The following is a 24,661-nucleotide window of genomic DNA, read 5'->3' on the forward strand; positions in this document are numbered from 1 at the left end:
GGTTGTTGTTGTAAATGAGAATTGGTTCTCAACTGACTCACCTGGTTAAATAAAGATTCAGTAAAATAAATGTCTAAGATAAAAGCAAAATCCTGCGCATGCTGAAATCTGACACAAATCCCGGGCGTTCCGGTTCCCGCTGAACCATTACCTTATCCCTCACTCTGGCATCTCCTGGGTAGTCGCTCCCCCTCAAGACTCTAGACTTGAAACGTTGGCTCTACTCTCTCTCCACAGATGCTGTCAGACCTGCTGAGATTTTCCAGCATTTTCTGTGTTTGTGTGTGAAATAAATGACTCGGGAGGCACAATGGCTCAGTGGTTAGCACTGCTGCCTCACAGCGCCAGGGACCTGGGTTCAATTCCGGCCTGGTGTGACTGTGTGGAGTTTGCACATTCTCCCGGTGTCTGTGTGGGTTTCCTCCGGGTGCTCCAGTTTCCTCCAACACTCCAAAGGTTAGATTGATTGGCCAAGCTAAATTGACCATGAGTGTCCCAAGATGTGTAGGTTAGAGGGATTAGCAGGGTGAATAAATGGGGTTGCGGGGATAGGGGCTGGAGAGGATTGTTGTCGGTGCAGATTAGCTGGGTCGATTGGCCTCCTTCTGCACTGTAGGGGTTCTATGAGGTAGAAAGCAATCTCCTGTGAGAATGCAGCAGTGTGTAGGGGAGGTTTGGACTGTCTTGAAAGCCCCTTCAAGAGGTTTCTATCCCTCTGCCCCTGATATGTTCCGTCATTATCTTCCTGTGATAAACTGATCAGAAATGTGATTGTGTTTCTCCCAGCTCCTGTCACGGGCTGTGTAACTACTAATTCCTGTCAGTTTTCCTGTACATTGATAATATGGAATTTCTCCACAGTCTGATGTGTGTGTGGAGGCACCGTACTAAATCTTATATCTTCAATATCTGTCCTAACATTATCTATCAATTCCTGAGACAACATGTCCCATCCCCTCCCTTCAGACTGTGAGTCAGTCATATTAATGAGTTGGAACCCCTCTGGTCTACTGTCCCCCTGAAGTTGTATGTCTGTCATTGGATTCACTTCCTGCTCTGTCACTCACACTCCTCCTGACTCTTTTCTTACCCAGGGGGCACAAGTTTGGTCACTTTCCTGTAGCCCCATCAGCCAATAAGGTCAGAACGAGGCTGGTCAAATTGTCGCTCACCTCCAGGCTCCCGATTGGAACATCCTGGTCCTTGCCATCATTGGAGGGTAAATCCCGGGCATTCCGGTGCTCCCTTAACCATGACCTTATCCCTCACTCTGGCATGTCCTGGGGGAGTCGCTCCCCCTCATTTCATTCTGCTCCTCCTGCTGCTGTGTGAGCTCAGACCTCAATTCCTGAAGCTGTCTACACAACTCTACAATGTAGCTTCTTCTCCTCTCTTTCAATGGCCCAGTATCTTCACTTCCAGTGAGGCTCCCAGCTCTGCCTGTCATCATGGTGTTAATCCTGTGTTCCTACTTTGTGTAGCTGATTAATACGCTCACTAATACACCCACCCATCCTTTGTCCAGCTCTCCCTTTACCTGAACCCAACTTGTGGTCAGTTGTTGGGAAAAATTATTTTTCCAGATCCTTCAATTGTCTCAAACACAGATTCCTTCTCATTTCTTGTTTTTTATTCCTTCTGGCCACGATTCTCTTCAAGTCAGTTTCTCTATTGCCTCGATCGTTTAAAAAACTGTTTTCTTACTCTTTCGGCCGTATTAACCATTTCATGTCAAAGGAGGTGTGGGAGGTGGGGAGGTCTCTCACTCTGGATCTTTGCTTATCTCCCCCTGTCTGGTTCCAATGTCACAGCTGATGGCCAGATTATTAAATTCAGGTCTCTTCAGTCGTTTGTATGTTGTGTCCTTTTTCCCGCACTCCATCTCTGACCCTGAATCATTTGCTCAGAACCTTTTACACAGACAATAGTTAACAACTTATCTGGTTCAGTTTGTCTGGAGGGACTTTCCAGTCCAATAAAGTGTTTTCATGTAAGGAGCGGTGAGAGTTCCTTTCAGAGTCTCACTGAGGTTCAGAACCGGACTCTGGACGGAACAGGAATGAGCGACTGGAACAAGTTTTGTGTTAAAACAACCATTTTATTGAATAATGATAAAAAGAATATATAAGAAAGATAATGTGTATGAAAAGGAAGAAAGATAACTTTATTGAAAGGAGAAAGCACTCTGTATATATCTGAAGAATAGAAGACAGTCGGATGTTTGTTTAAACACAAACGATAACCCCAATTTGCGCTGTTCCATGACAGCTCCCCCAGAATTGGTACACGTTACCCTCCCCTGGGTACACACATGCCCAAGTTGCTGAGTAACCTCAATGGGTGAACACTACAGTCAGTCACTTAAGGGGCGATACGGTGGCACAGTGATTAGCACTGATGCCTCACAGGGCCAGGGAACCGGGTTCGATTCTCATCTTGGGTCACAGTCTGTGCTGAGTCTGCATGTTCTCCCCGTGTCTGTGTGGGTTTCCTCTGGGTGCTCCGGTTTCCTCCCACTGTCTGCAAGACGTGCTGGTTAGGAGTATTGGCCATGCTAAATTCTCCCTCAGTATACCCAAACAGGCGTCAGCGTGTGGCGACGAGGTGATTTTCACAGTAACTTCATTGCAGCGTTAATGTAAGACTAATTGTTGCATTAATAAATAAACTTTTGTTTAAACGTTTCTGTTTCCAACCCTTCCTCCTGTTGTCCCTGGGTGACTATTCCACCTTGGCTGCAGCACTCAGTCTCTGAAACAATGTCTCTTTAACCTGGATTTCTGGCTCCATTCCAGCCTTGTCAAAACTGTGACACTGTCTGTCCCAAAACAAATCTCAGTTCTTCCCACAGGGACCTCAATGTGAAGCAGACTTTGTAATATTCAGCTTGTTGACGGAGCTCTTGATGATGTCTTCACATCTGTCATCAATCAGCTGTTATGTCCATCAATTAAACTTCATCTTCTGATGCTTCAGGTGAGCACACCAGATAAGATTCCTCAGCGACTTGGTCTGTAGACCAAGGCTCACAGAATGCGGTAGGCACGGTAAGTAGTCTCACAACACCAGGTTAAAGTCCAACAGGTTTATTTGATAGCACGAGCTTTCGGAGCGCCGCTCTTTCATCAGGTGATGAAGGAACAGCGCTCCGAAAGCTCGTGCTACCAAATAAACCTGGTGGATTTTAACCTGGTGTTGTGAGACTACTTACTGTGCCTACCCCAGTCCCACGCTGGCAACACCACAGAATGCAGTAGAACAGTACCTGTAATAAACAAGAAACAACTTATTTTAATATTCTAACTTGAGAAAGTGGAGAAACAAAAGATTGAGTCTGAACAGCAGTTGTGTGGCCAGTCCAGAGAGAAAACACAATCTGGAAAAACAGCTCACCCCTGATTCTTCTTCTGAATGAATCCGAGCACAATCACAGCTGGGTTAAGATCCATGTGGATCAAATGAGAAAATACAAAATGAGTTCAAATATTAAAAATCAGAGCAGGGCAGAAATAAAATGTAAAATACAAAACTGTAAAAGTTAGTGGCAGCAGCAGGCATCAGGCCTACACTCAGAATATTTTAAAAATAGAAATCAGGCCGATTTGACTTTTTTTCATTCATTCATGGGACATGGCATTGCTGGCTGGCCAGCAGTTATTGCCCATCCCTAGTTGCCCTTGAGAAGGTGGTGCTGAGCTGCCTTCTTGAATCACTGCAGCCCACGGGCTGTGGGTTGACCCACAATGCCACTAGGGAGGGAATTCCGGGATTTTAACCCAGCAACTGTGAAGGAACGGTGATATATTTCCAAGTCAGGACAGTGAGTGGTTTGGAGATGAACTTGCAGGTGGTGGTATTCCCATGTATCTGCTGCCCTTGTCCTTCTAGATGGAAGTGGTCGTGGATTTGGAAGGTGCTGTCTCAGGATTTTTGGTGTATTGCTGCAGTGCATCTTGTAGATAGTACACACTGCTGCTACCGAGTGTCGGTGCTGGAGGGATTGAATGTTTGTAGATGTGGTGCCAATCAAGTGGGCTGCTTTGTCCGGGATTGTCAACCTTCTTGATTGTTGTTGGAGCTGCACCCATCCAGGCAAGTGGGGAGTGTTCCATCACACTCCTGACTTGTAGATGGTGAATAGGCTTTGGGGAGTCAGGAGATGAGTTACTCACCGCAGTATTCCTAGCCTCTGACCTGCTCTTGTAGCCACTGTGTTTATCTGGTGAGTCCAATTGAGTTTCTGGTCAATGGTGACCCCAAGGATGTTGACAGTGGGGGATTCAGTGATGGTAACACCATTGAATGTCAAAGGGCATTAGAGTGTCTCTTATTGGTGATGGTCATTGCCTGGCATTTGTGTGGCGTGAATGTTACTTGCCACTTGTCAGCCCAAGCCTGGATATTGTCCGGGTCTTACTGCATTTGAACATGGACTGCTTCAGTATCTGAGGAGTCGCGAATGGTGCTGAACATTGTGCAGTCATCAGCAAACATCCCCACTTCTGACCTTATGATGGAGTGAAGTTCATTGATGAAGCAGCTGAAGATTGTTGGGCCGAGGACACGACTCTGAGGAAGTCCAGACATTAACATGTTTTGTGTCTTTATCACCTTCCCCTCTGTTAAGAATTGGGGAAAATGAAAATAAACAAATGACATTGGGATAAAAGAAAATAAATCAGGGAGATGTCTGAAGAGATGTTGAGATGTGAATTGGCATCTCAGTGAGAAAAGCAAGTGTTTACTGAGGTACCTGAGGAAAGCAATGGGGTTTAGAAAAGATAACTTCAAAGTGGAAGGATAAGGAAATCGACACGGAAATGCCCAAAGCCGATTCCACAGGGTGGGTAACATCAAAGGGAAAGAATGATATATCCATAGCACAGTGACTGGGGAAAAGGGGAGACAGACACAGACACAGCTAACATCAGCACACACTCAGCTGCAGAAACAGTCTCCTGAAAAGAAGCAGCAGGTTTCACCTTCACGAAACTGAAGACAATTTTCCCGAACGCTGACACATAACCTGTGTGTGGTAATTATTCACTGGATTTAGCTCACAGAGTTACATAATATTGGATGTTGTTTTGGAACAAAGGGACATCTCAGTGTTCAGGAAATGTAGGTGATTGAGAACAAAGGGGTAGCTTCATGTAATAGTGTGTGTGTCTAGCCCTCAGTGTAGTTAAATATATTGTCGTGTATTATAGAGCTTGTGTGTTTTTTTTCTTTTACCTGGATGAATATTCTGTATTAATTGTTCACACAAAGACTGGACTATTTCTCCCTGGTTCACACACTTTTCCTCACAGGATACCAGAGTGAAAATCGACACCACTAAGAACCAATGTTCCATGTTCCCATTCTGAGCTTTGAGATCCTCTCACATTTAACATCAGCGCGGTTCTTAACACCTCAAACAACATTCTCTTCTCTGGAAAGTAACTCTGGAGATTGTTGCTGGTGATGTTTACATTTTAAAATGATTCCAGATCTGAATAGTTTTGTTGTTGAGCTGCCTGCTTTAACTCTGATACAAGTTACATTTCTGACAAACTTCAAGCTTTCGGGTTTATATTTTGGGAAGAGACAAACACATTTTAAACTCTTCCTTCAGCACAGAAGCTTTCAGCATCTGGATTTGTGTCAATTGTTGTCAAACCTTTTAAAATAAACATTTCCTGTTGAGAACTCGATCAGGACCCAAAGCTCAAATCTTTAAACTTTGTAAGAATTATAATTTCCACTTTCAAAACTGAAACTCCCTTTTCTTGATGTGTGTGACTTTGTATCCAGATTGAAAATCCCACATGTTTATCAACACATGTTGGTGGTGTTGTGGATAGTTTGGAGGGATGTCAGAAGCTGCAGCGTGACATAGATAGGATGCAAGACTGGGCGGAGAAGTGGCAGATGGACTTCAACCCGGATAAATGTGTAGTGATCCATTTTGGCAGGTCAAATGGGATGAAGGAGTATAATATCAAGGGTAAGACTCTGAGCAGTGTAGAGGATCAGAAGGACCTTGGGGTCCGGGTCCATTGGACTCTTAAATCGGCCTCACAGGTAGAGGAGGTGGTTAAGAAGGCATATAGTGTGCTGACCTTCATCAATCGAGGGACTGAGTTTAGGAGTCCGGGGATAATGATGCAGCTATATAAGACCCTTGATCAGTGTGTCCATATCAGACCTCTTGTCCCCAAGCAAAAGATACCATTGGCCCTGAAGGGGTTAAATCATTTTCTTTCAACATAAAGTAAAGGTTCTAAACCAATGTGCAAACTCCACACAGACAGTGACCCAAACCGGGAATCAAACCCAGGTCCCACTGTGCCACCTGGTTCTAAACCATGACCATGCTGTGGGAATAAAAATCTTCAGATCAATTCTCAGAGTCTTAATGCTGTCGGCAATCTTGTTCCATTTGTGGTTCTCTGAAAATAAAGACACAAGGTCCATTCTGCTCAGGGGAATGGATTCAGCAATCTGAAAGTTTAAGCAGTTGTTGCAAAGAGTTCACTCTGTGTTCGTCTGCAAGAGGCTGCTGCAAAGCTGCTTCATTTTCAACACAGAGAAAAGCTGGTGTATCTTTAGAGAACAATCAAACTCTGCTTTCTGGACAGAAATCTCAACTCAAACCTCATAACTTCAAACTTTGCTTTGTTTCATTATATTGTCCTTGAATCCAACTCATTATCCACATTGTGAAGCTTCAAATTGCTGAAACTTCACACACAAATGAGAAATTAGGGAAGGAAACACATGAAAGCTCACACACACAAATTCTTCATTGTACACAAACACACACACATAGAAAGATATGTATATTTCCATTCTGATAACAATTATATGAACAACATTAAACTTTCCGACTCAAAACAAAGCTACAAGTAGTAGTGGAGGGGGTGGGAGGAATCTTGGAGACTTCCACCGACAGGAACAATCTAAACAGCCGAAGCTCCCATTTCCTCAGTCCCTGCCTGTCACTGCTCAAGAACGCCCCGAGGGGAACCCTCTCGGTCTGTCACTCACTTGCCCTCTCTCATGCTCTCGCTCCCTCTCTCTCTCTCTGTGTCTCTCACGATCTCTCTCTCTCTCTCTCCTGGATTAAAGCTTTAGCGATTTGCAGCAAATGAATTCATTTTCACCTTTTTAATTGTTTGAAACAATTCAGTGAGTGACATTTTGAGTCCCCAATCTACATTTTTCCCTCTCACTCACTACACTTGACACCAGGAAACGGTTAATACCATTTTACTGCACTGTGTCACTCACTACACCTGTCACTAGGAAACGGTCAATACTGTTTTACTGCACCGTGTCTCTCACTACACCTGTCACTAGGAAACGGTCGATACTGTTTTACTGCACTGTGTCACTCACTACAGCTGTCACTAGGAAACTGTCAATACTGTTTTACTGCACTGTGTCACTCACTACAGCTGTCACTAGGAAACTGTCAATACTGTTTTACTGCACTGTGTCACTCACTACAGCTGTCACTAGGAAACTGTCAATACTGTTTTACTGCACTGTGTCTCTCACTACACCTGTCACTAGGAAACGGTCGATACTGTTTTACTGCACTGTGTCACTCACTACACCTGTCACTAGGAAACGGTCAATACTGTTTTACTGCACCGTGTCACTCACTACACCTGTCACTAGGAAACGGTCAATACTGTTTTACTGCACTGTGTCACTCACTACACCTGTCACTAGGAAACGGTCAATACTGTTTTACTGCACTGTGTCACTCACTACACCTGTCACTAGGAAACGGTCAATACTGTTTTACTGCACCGTGTCTCTCACTACACCTGTCACTAGGAAACGGTCAATACTGTTTTACTGCACTATGTCTCTCACTACACCTGTCACTAGGAAACGGTCAATACTGTTTTACTGCACTGTGTCACTCACTACACCTGTCACTAGGAAACGGTCAATACTGTTTTACTGCACTGTGTCTCTCACTACACCTGAAATGGGGTGAATGAAATGATTTGACTGAGATTGAAGTTAAAACATTCATTATTAGCTAGAGAATGGACAAATGTAGAGATGAAGGCATGATGGGAAATTGAGCCAATGTTATTGGAATGAACAAGGTCACTGAATCTTCAAATCCCAGCCCAGCCCTTCAGGGGTGAGATCAGGAAACACTTCGTCACTTGGAGACTGGTGGAAATCTGGAACTTTCTCCCTGAAAAAAAGCTGTTGAGGCTGCGGGGGAGCCAATTGAAAATGTTCAAACTGAGCTTCCTCCATCTGTCTCTACTATCCCCAAGTCTTTGCCTCTTCTCTCACTGTTTGTGAAAACTCTCCTGTGTAGTCAGCTCATTCCGATTCCCGGGGGAAGAGGCTGGTCTTTGTGATGTGGAGGATTTGGGGGAGGTCAGATCGGGGTCAAAGATGAGGCCAATGTTGTAGAGAGTCTGGTTGAGCAGCAGACAGTGCTCAGGGGGAGGGATGGAGTTTGTATCGGGAGCTGAAGACCAATGGCTTTGATCTTCCCAATGTGTTTCCCAGTGAGCCTGGCTCCTCAGTCCTGACTGCTCTGAGCTGCTGTTCTTTTCACTGATTGGACAGTTATTGTTAGAGATTCAGGCCACAGCACAAATCCCCAATGTCAAAAATAACTGCAAAGACTGTCAGATCGGAAGATTGAAACGTAACCAACAGAGGAAGTGAAAGAAGGAGCTCAGAGCAGCTGGATGTTTGTTACTGAGTCGGGAGAAAATGGTGAACCGTGTCCACTACCTCCAATCTCCCAGCACAGAAGGCACAGTGGGATACAGTCAGGAGGGAGTTATCCTGGGAATCCTCAACAACATTCCAGACTCCATGTAATCTCTCAGTAACATGTCAAACATGGACAAGGAAACTAAATACCGTAACCCCCTCAGCTGATGAATCAGTTCTCCTCCATGTTGAACAGCACTTGGATGAAGCACTGAGGGTGGCTCGGGCACAGAGTGTACTCTGGGTGGGGACTTCAATGTCCATCACCAAGAGTTACTCGGTAGCACCACCACACACCGAGCTGGCCGGGTCCTAAAGGACATAGCTGCTAGACTGGGACTGCGGCAGGTGGTGAGGGAACCAACAAGAGGGAGAAACATACTCGACCTCATCCTCACCAACCTGCCTGCCGCAGATGCATCTGTCCATGACAGTATCGGTAGGAGTGACCACCGCACAGTCCTTGTGGAGATAAAATCCCATCTTCACATTGAGGATCCCCTCCATCGTGTTGTGTGGCACTGCCACCGTGCTAAATGGGATAGATTTCAAACAGATCTAGCAACTCAAAACTGGGCATCCATGAGGCACTGTGGGCCATCAGCAGCAGCAGAATTGTACTCAACCACAATCTGTAACCTCATGGCCCGGCATATCCCCCACTCTACCATTACCACCCAGCCTGGGGATCAACCCTGGTTCAATGAAGAGTGCAGGAGGACATGGCAGGAGCAACAGCAGATGTACTGAAAAATGAGGTGTTAACCTGGTGAAGCTACAACACAGGACTGTGTGTCAAACAGCAGAAGCAGCAAGTGATAGACAGAGCTAAACCATCCCATAACCAATGGATCAGATCTAAACTCTGTAGTCCTGCCATATCCAGCCGTGAATGGTGGTGGACAATTCAACAACTCACTGGAGGAGGAGGCTCCACAAATATCCCCATCCTCAATGATGGCGGAACCCAGCACATTAGTGGAAAAGATAAGGCTGATACTGCAATGACTCTGGGTCCCGATAATAATCCAGCAATAGTCCTGAAGACTTGTGCTCCAGAACTTCCCTTGTCCCCAGCCAAGCTGTTCCAGTACAGCTACAACACTGGCATCTATCCGGAAATGTGGAAAATTGTACAGGTATGATCTGTATACCAAAAAACAGGACAAATCTATTCTGGCCAATTCCCGCCCCATCAGTCTACTCTGCATCATCAGCAAAGAGATTGATAGAACTGTCGATGACACATTCTAACAGCTGTAATCAGCAATAACCTGCTCAGTGACACTCAGTCTGGGCTCCACCAGGGTCACTCAGCTCCTGACCTCATTACAGCCTTGGTTCAAACATGGACAAAAGAGCTGAACCCCAGAGGTGAGGTGAGAGTGACTGCCCTTGACATCAAGGCAGCATTTGACCGAGTGTGGCATCAAGGAGCCCTCGTAAAACTGGAACCCATGGAAATCAGGGGAAAACTCCACTGGTTGGAGTCACACCCAGCACAATGGTAGATGGTTGTGGTTCTAGGATTTCAATCTGAGATTGCCCCAGGACATCACTGCAGGAGCTCCTCAGGGTAGTGTCCTCGGCCCAACCATCTTCAGCTGCTTCATCAATGACCTTCCCTCCATCATAAGGTCAGAAGTGGGGATGTTCGCTGATGACTGCACAATGTTCAGCACCATTCACAACTCCTCAGATCCTGAAGCAGTCTATGTCCAAATGCAGCAAGATCTGGACAATATCCAGGCTTGGGGTGACAAGTGGAAAGTAACAATCACACCTCGCAAGTGCCAGGCAAGGACCATCTCCAACAAGAGAGAATTTTAACATCTCCCCTTGACATTAACTGTCATTACCATCGCTGAATCCCCCACTATTAACATCCTGGTTGTTATGATTGACCAAAAGCTGAACAGGAAAAGCCATATAAATACTGTGGTTACAAGAGCAGGTCAGTGGTTAGGAATTCTGTGGAGAGCAACTCACCTCATGGCTCCCCAAAGCCTGCCCACCATCTACAGAGCACAAGTCAGGAGTGTGATGGAATACTCTGGACTTCCCAGGATGAGTGCAGCTCCAACAACACTCAAGAAGCTCAACATCATTCAGGACAAAGCAACCTCGCTTGATTGATTCCCCTTCCACTAACATTCAATTCCTCCAGCACTATTGAACAGTGGCAACCGTGTGTACCATCTACAAGATGCCCTGCATGAACTCACCAAGGTTCCTGAGGCAGCACCTTCCAAACCCACAACCACTACTAACTGGAAAGATGCAGATCCCTGGGAACACAACCACCCGGAGATTCCCCTCCAAGTCCCTCACCATCCTGACTTGGAAATATAGTGCCATTCCTTCACTGTCGCTGGGTCAAAATCCTGGAACTGCCTCCCTAACAGCACTGTGGTTGTGCCTACACCTCATGGACTGCAGCGGTTCAAGAAGGCAGCTCACCACCATCTCCTCAGGGTAATTAAGGATGGGCAATAAATGCTGGTGTAGCCAGTGACACCAACTTCCCGTGAATGAATAAATTATTAAAAAGTTCTACATTACACAATGTCCCATTCTGTGTGTTGAACTCTGGAACCTGTCGGCAGGATATTTGACTGCAGGAGCCTTCACCAGTGTCCAATTCTCACCCCAACTGAAATCCACACAGAACCTGAATTTATATAGCACCTTAGTGTACAACACAGCCCAAGATGTTTCACAGAGCTGCAGTAAGGAATAGGGGTGGGAGGGGGTGGGGGTGGAGGAACGTTAAGAGGAGAGATTGAAGACTTGGGTGAAAGGATAGAGTTTGATGGGGAGAGAGACATGGAGAGGGGGAGGGATTAAGGGTGGGAGGTCAGAGAGTAGGGCCTGGGCGTCTGAAGGCTCTGCTGTCAATGGTGGGATGAAGGAAGCAGCGATGGGCAGGAGAACAGAGTTAGAAGATGGAAGGTGAGGGAGGGAATGTGAGTCTGCAGAGGTAGGGAGGAGTGAGGCCATGGAGGGAATTGGAGGGCAGTGAGGTCAGGGGTAACAGGAGAGATTAAGTTAGTTAGGATTATATTCACTGAAGTTTGAGGATAAAGGGTAAACCTTTTAGAACTGAGGTGAGGAGAAATTTCTTCACCCAGAGGGTGGAGAATGTGTGGAATTCACTTTGACAGAATGGGGTTGAGGCCAAAACTTTGTCTGATTTCAAGAAGAAATTAGATATAGCTCTTGGGACGAAAGGGATCAAGGGATATGAGAGGAAGGGGCCGGATCAGGATATTAAATTCGATGATCAGCCATGATCAAAATGAATGGTAAAGAAGGCTTGAAGGGCCGAATGGCCTACTCTTGCTTCAAGATTCTATATTCCTATGTCACTGAGGTCAAGGGTAACATGTCAGTGAGGTCAGGGGTGATGGGTCAGTGAGGTCAGAGGTAGTGTTGGAACGACACTTGGTGTGAGACAGGGTCCGGACTCACTGCGTTTGGGACAAGTTCGGGTTTATGGAGTGTGGATGAAGGGAGCCGGGAGAGGATATCGGAATAATAGAGTTAGGAGGAGTGAGAAGCAGGGATAAGAGTCTCTGCGCTCATGGGGCTGATGTAGTGTAGAGACGGACAATGTTGTAGAGATGGAAATAAGAGGCCTACATGATGGAGAGGATGTGAAGTTTGAAGCTCAGCTACTGGAGGCTCCAGTGGGAAGGAGGCCCATGTCTACTGGTCCCTATTGGAGGCTCCAGTGGGGAGGAAGCCCATGTTTACTGGTCCCTATTGGAGGGTTCAGTGGGAAGGAGGCCCATGTTTACTGGTCCCTATTGGATGCTCCAGTGGGAAGGAGGCCCATGTTTACTGGTCCCTATTGGAGGGTTCAGTGGGGAGGAAGCCCATGTTTACTGGTCCCTATTGGAGGGTTCAGTGGGGAGGAAGCCCATGTTTACTGGTCCCTATTGGAGGGTTCAGTGGGGAGGAAGCCCATGTTTACTGGTCCCTATTGGAGGGTTCAGTGGGGAGGAAGCCCACGTTTACTGGTCCCTATTGGAGGCTCCAGTAGGACATGGACACCATGGTCGATGTGGAGCAGTTTCTTTATGTTATAAATGTGTGATTGTTCACTTTTGAGGAATTCACAAAGTGGGTGAAGGGAACTTGTAGATGTGATATTTAGGGAATTCCAAAAGGTATTTGATAAATTGCCACATCAAATCTTGCTACACAAGATACAAGCTGATGGTGTGTGGGTAACATATTAGCATTAATAGAGGATTGGTTAGCGAACAGAGACCAGAGAGAGGGGTAAATGATTGTTTTGGGGTTGGGAAGCTGTAATTAGTGGAATTCTGGAACAATCAGTGCTGGGACCACAACTATTCACAATCCAGATCAATGACTTGGATGAAGGGAGTGAATGGAGCTGATGTCCCAATGACAGCAGCATGGTCAGTGCAGGCTTAGAGGGTCGAAGGGCCTGTTCCTGTGCTGTAATTTTCTTTGTTTTTTGACACTAAGATAGTTGGGGAAAGTAAGTTATCAAGAGGAGATAGAGAGTCTGCAAACAGATGGAAACAAGGGAAGTGAGTGGCTAAACATTTGGAATATAACTGCGTAAATGTGAAGGTGTCCACTTTGGCAGGAAGAATAGAACAGCAGGAAACTATTGAAATGGAGAGAGATTGCACAACTCGGTGCTACAGAGGGATCTGGCTGTCCTGGGACATGAATCACAACAAGTTAGTCTGCAGCTACAGCAAGTGATTAGGAAGACAAATGGAATGTTGGTGTTTATTACAAGGAGAATGGAATATAAAAATAGGGAAGTTTTACTGCAGCTGTACAGTGTCTCGGTGAGACCACATCTGGAATACTGTACATTTTGGTCTCCTTATTTGGAAAAGGATATCATTGTGTTCGAAGCAGTTCAGAGAAGATTCACCCGACACATTCCTGGGGTGAGGGGTTATCTTATGAAGAAAAGTTGGACAGGCTGGGCCTGAACCCATTGGAGTTTAGAAGAATGAGAGGTGATCTTATTGAAACATATCAGGTTGTGAGGGGACTGACAGAGTGGATACCAGGAGGGTGGTGTCTCTTCTGGGGCAGAGTGAGATGAGTGGACAGATGGATAGAAGTGCTGGAGAGAAAGTGATGGAGAAGGAGAGCTGAACTGAGGAAGAGAGAGGGAGAGAATGATAAGAGAGAAAGAATGAGTGAAGGAGAGGGCAAAGAAGGAGAATAAGACAGGAACAACAAGAGAGAGAGACCGAGAGAGGGGGAACAGAGAGAGGGGGAACAGAGAAGGGTGAATAGAGAGAGCGGGAGCAGAGACTGAGGGACAGAGACTGAGGGACAGAGACTGAGGGAGGGAGAGAGAAGAAGAGGAAGTGAAAGGTGCTGACGTGGTTTCTCTGGGTCAGACCATTTACAAACTGAGGAACAGGCAGTGAGACTCTGACAGGCTGCAGCTTTATAAAGCAGAGCCCAGTGAAGGGAGAGTTTATCAGTAACCAGGCACAGGGACACGACCACACACCATGATTTCAGCCATCCAGCTGCTCTGGCCTCAGGCATTCTGCATCGCAGGTACAAATCTCTCTCCTTCCACCTTGAATATTTTCCTGCTCTCCATTTCAATCCAATTCTCCTGACTTGTGATTGAAGGGAAAATGCTGAAAGGAGAGGAACAGTCAGTGTCTCCAACAATATCTCATTGTACCACCTCCTGTACTGACACATCCCACAGTTTTATATAATATATAATAATGGACACACAGTCCCACCTCCTGTACTGACACATCCCACAGTTTTATATAATATATAATAATGGACACACAGTCCCACCTCCTGTACTGACACATCCCACAGTTTTATATAATATATAATAATGGACACACAGTCCCACCTCCTGTACTGACACATCCCACAGTTTTATATAATATATAATAATGGACACACAGTCCCACCTCCTGTACTGACACATCCCACAGTTTTATATAATATATAATAATGGACACACAGTCCCACCTCCTGTACTGACACATCCCACAGTTTTATATAATATATAATAATGGACACACAGTCCCACCTCCTGTACTGACACATCCCACAGTTTTATATAATATATAATAATGGACACACAGCACCACCTCCTGTACTGACACATCCCACAGTTTTATATAATATATAATAATGGACACACAGTCCCACCTCCTGTACTGACACATCCCACAGTTTTATATAATATATAATAAAGGACACACAGTCCCACCTCCTGTACTGACACATCCCACAGTTTTATATAATATATAATAAAGACAAGAAAGGAAACTGGACAAATTATTTGCACTGTCCACTACACACTCCAGTCCCTGTGGTGTCCACCGCTCGCTGAAGGCCTCGAGTTTCCCTCTTACTCTCCATGTCCACATATGAAGAGCAGCTGAAAGATTTATCATCTCAAATTAGAATTCTCAACTCTCCCGACAAAACACTGAGACATTGAGAGAAACAGAGAGAGAGAAACAGAGAGAGAGAAAGAGTGAGAGAGAAAGAGTGAGAGAGAAAGAGTGAGAGAGAAGAGATGAGTGAGTGAGTGAGTGAGGCAGAGAGCAGAGGTTTTTGTACAGCTCCTGCACTGGAAGCTGTCAGTGTGCCTTACGTTCGGTAAAGGAACCAAACTCAGACTGAGTAAGTAAAGCCCAATCCTCCGTTATTAACCCTTTCAATGCTGAAACTTTCTCAAACACAAATGCTGAATAGTTGAAGGTGTTGGTGAGGAAGCTGCAGTCAATGAAATGGTTGATTGAAGAACATTGTGTGGAACAGGGAGCCCAGCTGTATTTCTTTCCTTCCATTTCCCCCTTTAAGCAGCAAGATATAAGTAAGCAGCTTTTACCCACCGTGTGGAGGAGATCTGGACGTTTGCAGACTGTGCTCACATTCCTGCAGCATGGAGTGAAATCACTCTCTAGACTCCTGTCAGTCTCAGTGTGACACACACAGGCAGAGTTTGATGTGAAGTCGGACTCCCTGTCACACTCTCTGGTATAACTGATCACAGCACCAGCACAGTGAGACACCGAGGTGCCACCTCCCCCAGCTTTCACTCTGCTCTCTCCACTCCCTGCTTATCTCTTGCTAAAGTTCTGATGACAAACAGCTACAGCAGGGCCCACAATCCAGTGGCTTCAGTGTTCCAGGCTTTTGGGGAGACTCTCAGTTACTTTCTCTTTGGGACGAGTTCAGTCCGATATTTATCCCGGATCCAACATCACTGAAAATGCTGATTGTTCTCATTGCTGTGTGTGGGATCTTGCTGTGTACACGTTGTGACCAATCCTCAGACAAGGTCCCTCATTTGTTAACTTCCTGAACCCGATCCCAATTTTGTTTTGCTCCTGGGTGAGGAGTAATCAGCTGGATCCCTGACTTTATTCAACCCCGCCCTCGATTGGTCACAACAAGGTTCATTTAAAATGGATCCCTTCACCCGTGGAAACCTTACACAGTCCACGTAATCCTTTATTCGCCTTTGAATCTCTACAGTGCAGAAGGAGGCTGTTCAGTCCATCGAATCTGTACCAACTCTCTGAAAGAGCTTCTTACCCAGGCTCCCCACCCTATCCCTGTAACCCTGCGCATTTACCATTGCTAATCCACTTAAAGAACACACTCGGGGCATTTTAGCATGGCCAATCCATCTAACCTGTATTGAATTTTGGGAGGAAACTGGAGCACTCGGAGGAAACCTACACAGACATCAGGTTAACATGCAAACTCTACACAGGCAGTGACCCGAGGCCTGAATTGAACCCAGGTCCCTGGCTGTGAGGCGGCAGTGCTAATCACTGTGTCAACATGCCGCCGCTCTTTTAATTTTTTAGAAGGAATTATTTTAACCAGGTTTTCTTGAATACGTTTATTAGTTACTAAATACCTGAGAAAATAATCAACATGTGAAACGCACACACTCTCGCACTGACTAGAAATGAAAAGTATGAGGAGAGGTTGACTAGGTTAGGATTGTTTTCGCTGGAGTTCAGACGAATGAGGGGGTATCTCATAGAGACTTATAAAATTCTAGCGGGATGAGACAGGATAGATACAGGGAGGATGTTCCCGATGTTGGAGAGTCCAGAACCAGTCGCAGTCTGAGGATTCAGGCTAGACCATTTAGGATGGAGGTGAGGAGACATTTCTTCACCCAAAAAGTGGTGAGCCTGTGGAATTCATTGCCACAGGAAGCAGTTGATGCCAAAACATTGAATGTATTCAGGAGGCGGCTAGATATAGCACTTGGGGTGAATGGGATCTAAAGTTATGGGGAAAAGGCAGAATTAGGCTATTGAGTTGGATGATCAGCCATAATCGTAATGAATAGTGGAGCAGGCTCAAAGGGCCAAATGGCCTCCTCCTGCTCCTATCTTCTGTGTTTCTGTGTCTATGTTTCTACGTTTTCATAATTCTGTCTTGCTGCAGTTATACAGGGCCTTGGTGAGGCCACACTGGGAATATTGTGCACAGTTTTGTTCTCCTTATCTGAGGAAGGATGTTCTTGCTCTACATGGAGCGCAGACCAGGTTTACCAGACTGATTCCTGCGATAGTGGGACTGACGTATGAGGAGAGATTGAATTAGTTAAAGTTTATATTCACTGGAGTTCAGAAGAATGAGGGGGGAACTCAGAGAAACCTATAAAGCTCTAAAAGGTTCGGGGGATTAGTGAGGTAAATACATGGGGTTATGGGGTAAGAGTCGATGCAGACTCGATTGACCAAATGGACTCCGCCTGCACTTTAGGGATTCTATTGTCCATGTCTGTGCCGGCCACCAAGCACCTATCTATTCCAATCCCATTTTCCAGCCCTTGGTCCGTTGCCTTGTTTGCTTTGGAATTTATCTAAATGCATCTTAAATGTTGTGAGGGTTCCCACCTCCACCACCCTTTCAGGCAGTGAGTTCCAGATTCCCAACACCCTCTGGGTGAAAAGATTTCCCTCAAGACTCTCAAAATCTGCTGCCTCTATAATGAAGGGAAATGGTTCCTCGTATCTGTCTTGCTGCAGTTATAGTAAGATGTCGATATGCGCGATCTCCTTGGAGATTCTCTCCACTTGGAGCCCCAGTTGCGGTGTCGATGGTAGCCATGATATGGAGATGCCGGCGTTGGACTGGGGTGTCCAATGCCGGCATCGCCACATCATCGCTGCAGTTATCCAGGGCCTTGGTGAGGCCACACTGGGAATATTGTTTGCAGTTTTGGTCTCCTTATTTGAGGAAGGATGTTTTTGCAACGGAGGGAGCACAGCAAAGGTTTACCAGACTGATTCCCGGGATAATGGACTGATGTAGGAGGAGAGATTGTTTTGGTTAAGATCATATTTGCTGCAGTTCAGAAGGATGAGGGGAATCACATAGAAACCTATAAAATTGTAACAGGACTAGACATGGTAGTTGCAGGAAGGATGTTCCCAATGGTGGGATTGTCCGTGGTGGGTTCCGTGGTGGGTTCCAGGGGTCACAGTCTGAGGATACGGAGTAAACCTTTTAGGACTGAGGTGAGGAGAAATTCCTTCACCCAGAGAGGCGTAAACCTGTGGAATTCACTACCACAGAAAGCAGTTGAGGCTAAAATATTGTATGTTTTCAAGAAGGAGTTAGATTTAGGTCTTGGGGTGAATGGGATCAAAGGATTTAGAGGTAAAGCAGGATCTGGATACTGATTGGATAATCAGCCATGATCATGGTGAATAATGGGGCAGGCATGAAGGGCTGAGTGGCCTCCTCCATCTCCTATTTTCTGTGATTCTATGCAGACCAGCATTTATTACCCATCCCTAATTGCCCTGGTGAAGATGGTGCTGAGGTGGTGGAATAAGTTCTACTCCAATGAGTATTGGCCCAACCTGCTCAAGCTTTCCTCATAAGACAATCCATTACTCAGTGGAATCAGCCTCGTGAATCTTCTCTGAACTCTTTCCAATGCTACTATATCCTTACTTGGGAATGGAGACCAAAAGTGTCCACAATATTCCAGGTGTGATCTTCCCAACGTGCTGTACAGCTGGAGTAAGACATCCCTACTTCTATACTCATCCTCATTGGAATGAAGAACAACATTCCATTTGCCTTCCTAATTTTTTGCTGTTCCTGGATGCAAAGACACACAGATCACTCGATAGAATCTCTCCAGTTTACTAGTATTCTGCTCTATCCTCTTGCCAAAGTGGACAACCTCACAATTTCCCACATTATACTCCATCAGTCAATGTTTTCCCACTCACTGAATCTACCTCTATCCCTTTTCAGACTCTGTATTCACCTCACAACTTGCTTTCCTACTAATCATTTTACCATCAGCAAATTTAGCGACAATCCTCTCATTCCCTTCATCCAGCTCATTAATATAGATTGTAGAGTTAAACCCCAAACAACAACCATCTTCCTATGTGCTGGGTATAACTCCAGCCAGCACAGAGTTTTCCCCCCTGATTCCCATTGACTCCAGTTTTGCATGGACTCCTTGATGCCACACTTGGTCAAATCCTGCCTTGATGTCAAGGGCAGTCACTCTCACCTCACCTTTGGAGTTCAGCTCTTTTGTCCACGTTTGAACCATCTGGGAAAAAGCTTCCCACCGTTCACCCTATCTGTGCCTTTCATAATTTTATACACCTCTATTAGGTCACCCCTCATCCTCCGTCTTTCCAGTGAGAACAACCCCAGTTTACCCAATCTCTCCTCATAACTAAGCCCTTCCATACCAGGCAACATCCTGGTAAACCTCCTCTGCACTCTCTCTAAAGCCTCCATGTCCTTCTGGTAGTGTGTGGTGACCAGAACTGGGCGCAGTATTACAAATGCGGCCAAACCAACATTCTATACAACTGCAACATCAGATCCCAACTTTTATACTCTATGCCCCGTCCTATAAAGGCAAGCATGCCATATGCCTTATTCACTACCTTCTCCACCTGTGACGTCACCTTCTAGGATCTGTGGACTTGCACACCCAGGTCCCTCTGCATATCTACACCCTTTATGGTTCTGCCATTTATCATATAGCTCCCCCCTACGTTAGTTCTACCAAAATGCATCACTTCGCATTTATCTGGATTGAACTCCATCTGCCATTTCTTTGCCCAAATTTCCAGCCTATCTATATCCTTCTGTAGCCTCTGACAATGTTCCTCACTATCTGCAAGTCCAGCCATTTTCGTGTCGTCCGCAAACTTACTGATCACCCCAGTTACACCTTCTTCCAGATCATTTATATCAATCACAAACAGCAGTAACAGCAATAACATTGTGAATAATCAAGATTAGACTGATGGGATGGTTATTGTGTGGATTGGATTTGTCCTGTTTGATGTGGACAATTCATAACCAGGCAATTTTCCACATTGCCGGGTTGATGCCAGTGTTGTACCTGCACTGGAACAGCTTGGCTCGGGGCATGGAATGTTCTGGAGCACTAGTCTGCAGGACTTCCGGAGGAGGTCGAGCTGGATCATCTACTCGGCACTTCCGGCTAAAGATTACTGTGAATGCTTCAACCTTATCTTTTGTACTGATGGGCTGGGCTCCTCCATCATTGAGGATGGGGATATTTGTGTTGCCTCCTCCTCCAGTGAGTTGTTTAATTGTCCACCACCATTCACTGGATATGGCAGGACTGCAGAGCTTTGATCTGATCCATTGGTTGTGGGATGGTTTAGCTCTGTCTATCACTTGCTGCTTCTGCTGTTTGACACACAGTCCTGTGTTGTAGCTTCACCAGGTTAACACCTCATTTTTCAGTACATCTGCTGTTGCTCCTGCCATGTCCTCCTGCACTCTTCATTGAACTGAAAGCAGCAGAGAATCCACAGAAACGGAATGATGCTTCAAATCCCACTCCTGAGATGGTGGTGGCAGATGCTATACAAATGTATTTCTGTCTTCGAGCTTGTGGATTCCTGATCCTTGCCCATTGTCCACACACTCGCAGCCTCCAGGGTTCATGGGGGCTTTTGGAACAGTGACCCTGACTGATCCCCGGACACTGGGACTAATTCTAGCCTCACCCTTAAACTCAGCCAAGTGCTGTGCGGTAAGGTTTGCAATGAAATCTAGAAGCTTCTACACTGACAGCCAATCAGAATCCTGTGTGAACTGTGTTGATCCAAGTCTGCTGCAATGTTCTGGGATAAAGTTCTCCTGATCTGTGTGTGATCTGTGGTTTGTTGATGCTCAACCTGTTTCCCCCAGACAGACTGAACAATAGTTCCAGCTTCCTGACTGGTTAACAGTCTCTTAAAGGGACACTGTGTCTTTAAATACTCTCACTATTAACCATTTCAGTGCTGAATTTGTAGTAACCTTCTTTACAAATGTTTCAGTAACATTGCAAAATGATTCAACCAGCTTCAAATCAAACCTTTACCCCCAGACACTGAACTACTTTGAAATCCAACTTGTCACTTTCCCTCGGACCCCATCAGCTTTTAATTTTAAACAATGGTACAGCATTATCCGTCCTCCAGTCCTCCCACACCACACCTGTAGCCAGAGAGGATTGGGAAATAATGGTCAGAGTCTCTGCTTTTTCTTCCCTTGCTTCCCTTCGCATCCTGGGATACATTTCACCTGGGCTTGGGAATTTTTCCACTTTCAAAGATGATAAGAACATTAATATCTCCTCCCACACTATCATTATCCCATTAATTATTTCACAATCTCTCTCCTCCTGAAGTACAATGTCAGCTTTGTCCCTCTCATTTGTGATATCGAATGTAAATTATTCGTTCAGAACCATCTCTGTGCCTTCCCCCTCCACACACAAGTTACCTTGTTGCTCTCTAATCAGCCCTATTCATTCCTTAGTTATCCTCTTTGCAATGTCCCACGCTATTGCTTTGTTTGAACATATTTGTTCTGAACTCTATCTCCAGCTCGAATATCCTCCCACTGCTCTGACACTGATTTACCTTCAAGTCGCTGTTTCCGGTTCATTTTGCCAAATTCCAGTTGAGTGAAATTGGCCTTTCCCCAAGTTAAAACATTTACCCTTGATCGATCTTTCCTCTTTTCCATAGCTACTCGAAATCGTTAACTTTATGATGATCATTATTACCCAAATGTTCCCCCACTCATACACCTTCCAGCTACCCAGATTTGTTCTCTAAAATTACCCAAAACTGCCCCTTCTCTTGTTGGGATTGTTCCGTACTGGTTAAAAAATTTCCCTGGAATAGATTTTCGGAATTGTGCAATGTTGAAACATTGACACTGATTTGATCCCAGTCAATATTCGGGAAGTTGAAAACCCTGAAAATGGCAGTGATTAAAATTCCTTCTCTTCTCTTTCAGCCCGTGAGAATTCACAACCCACGCTGACCCTGCTGCCCCCCTCCCCGGAGGAGGTCAAGACCAAGGGCACTGCCACCCTGGTGTGCCTTGCCAATCACTTCTATCCCGATGAGGTGGAGGTGAAGTGGAAGAAGGACGGTGCAGCCATTTCCAACGGGATTCAGACCAGCAACTACCTGCGAGCTTCAGACAACACCTACAGCGTCAGCAGCCTGCTGACCCTCTCTGGCTCCGACTGGGAGTCCAACGCCCGCTTCTCCTGTGCCCTCACCCACGTCAGCCTCTCCTCGCCCCTCAGCAAGAGCGTCAGGAGATCAGAATGTGCCTAGAGTGTTAGAGACAGTCCACAGAGGAGACACAACTTGGAATAGAACAGGGGTGAGCTGGGAGGGCAAAGGTCACTGTCAGCATTGAATTACAACTCTCTTCTTTCTCGGGACTGGGTTAGAGACACTTCTGAGGGTCAGGGGTTAAAGCACATTATTGGAGCAATGCAGAGGGAGCTTTACTCTGTATCTAACCTCATGCTGTACCTGGCTTGGGACTGTTTGATAGGGACTGTGTAGAGGGAGTTTTACTCTGTTCCTGTTCTGGGACTGTTTGATGGGGACAGTGCAGACTCGTGATAACAAGTACAACCTCTGGAAGATGCTGAAGAGTGTCAGCTGTACAATAATAATGTGACCCTGTGAAGTGTCTGCTTCAGTAAACCAGACCTCCTTCCTGCTCACCCTGCAGTTACAATTGAAGCTTTAGTCACTGTTTAAAGGGACAGGATTCTCATGTTATTGAGAAAATCTCCACAAGTGTTTTAATAAACCTCCATTCTCCCTGTGAATTTCTCCAGCTTCCTCTGGCTGGGCTGTTTTTTCTGTCAATGTCAATGTGTAAAAGGTAATAAACATTAAGAATATTCAGTTTCTGTCTGGTGAGTGCTTTGGAAATGTCCCACCTCCCCATCAGCTGATTGGCTGCATTTCACCAAGTGATTGTCCTGATTGGCTGCTTGGCCTGTCAATCAATGACACATCAGCAGAAGATTGGATTCAAAGCCAATGATCATTCATTTGAAAATGATCAGTTTGATCTGGAATCTCTTGAGTGACAAGATTGAAAACAGAGAAGAAACTGAAAGTTGCTGGGATTAAACCATCACAATCACAATTCTCCACCCCATATTCACCACCTCCCTCTTGACCTTAACCATCTCACGTGGTCTCACTGCTCCCATAGTTTCAATCAGAGATAAGACCATCTCTGATCACTTCCTTGTATCACTCCCCAGCCACATCCTCCTTCCACACCCCCAACCCTACCCCCTTCTGTATCCATCCCTTCAAAAACCTATTCCCCAATTCACTTACAACCGCACTTTCCAAATCCCATCTATCTTAAATTTCATTTTACCAGAAGCCAGTTTATTCTCAGACCAGCTGAGCAGAGAGAAAACCCCTTTGTTTCTCCACACCCAACTCTTCCAGCTGTGTCCATTGATCATTGAGCCAATGATCATCACTTGTCTTCATCAATCTAATTGGATGAACAATATAAATATCAAAGGATAATGTAACAGCCTTAACCATCTCACTTGGCAGTGCATTCCAGGCCACTACCACCCTCTGTGTAAAAAAACTTCCCCTGCACATCTCTACTGAACCTTTCCCCCCTGACCCTGAACTTGTGCCCCTTGTAATTGTCATTTCTACCCTGGGAAAAAGCTTCCAACTCTTCACCTTATCTATGCCCCTCATTATTGTATAAACTTCTATCAGGTCCCCCTCAACCTCCATCTTTCCTGGGAGAACAGTCCCAGTTTATTCAATCTCACCTCAAAGCTAATGCCCTCCGTACCAGGCAACATACTGGTAAACCTTGTCTGTCCTCCCTCGAAAGCCACCACGTTCTTCTAGTAGTGTGGCGACCAGAATTGAACACAGTATTCCCAATGTGACCTAACCAACGTTTTCTATAACTGGAACATAATTTGCCAACTTTTATCCTTGATGCTCCAGGCGATGAAGGCAAGCACGTCATATGCTTTCTTCATCAGATTTCCACCTGTGCTGCCACTTTTAAGGATCTGTGGACCTGTCCTCCCAGATCTCTGTTTGTCTCTGCTCCTGATGGTTCTGCCATTTATTTTATAGCTCCCACCTGAATTGCATCTACCAAAATGCATCATCTTGCATTTGGCTGGATTAAATTCTACCTGTCAATTCTCCACCCAATTTTCCAGCCTATCTGTATCCTGCTGTATTCTCTGACAATCTTCATCACTATCCGCAACTCCAGCAATCTTAATATCATCTGCAAACTTTTTAATCAGACCAACTATATTTTCTTCCAAGTCACTTGTATATATTACAAACAATAGAAGTCCCAGCACTAATCCCTGTTCAAGACCACCAGTAAGAGTTTTAACAACACCAGGTTAACACCAGTTACAGACTGCTTCTTGAAAGCATACAACGTTTTGGCCTCAACTGCTTTCTGTGGTAGCAAATTCCACAGGCTGACCACGCTCTGGGTGAAGAAATTTCTCCTCATCTCTGTCCTAAACACTCCGTCCTTAATCCAC

At 45.5% G+C, this 24,661-nt stretch overlaps 1 pseudogene across 1 annotated transcript; it reads left to right on the plus strand.

Moving 5' to 3' along the window:
- Positions 1–12,368: 12,368 nt before the first annotated feature.
- Positions 12,369–23,000, plus strand: LOC144497729 (immunoglobulin kappa constant pseudogene; annotated as a pseudogene). The gene is made up of 3 exons (XR_013498565.1): positions 12,369–12,566; positions 15,375–15,420; positions 22,084–23,000. The product of XR_013498565.1 is annotated as an immunoglobulin kappa constant pseudogene (transcript).
- The last annotated feature ends 1,661 nt before the right edge of the window (positions 23,001–24,661 follow it).

The sequence above is a fragment of the Mustelus asterias genome, chromosome 8, assembly GCF_964213995.1.
Source record: "Mustelus asterias chromosome 8, sMusAst1.hap1.1, whole genome shotgun sequence".
In the NCBI taxonomy this organism is placed as follows: Eukaryota; Metazoa; Chordata; class Chondrichthyes; order Carcharhiniformes; family Triakidae; genus Mustelus; species Mustelus asterias.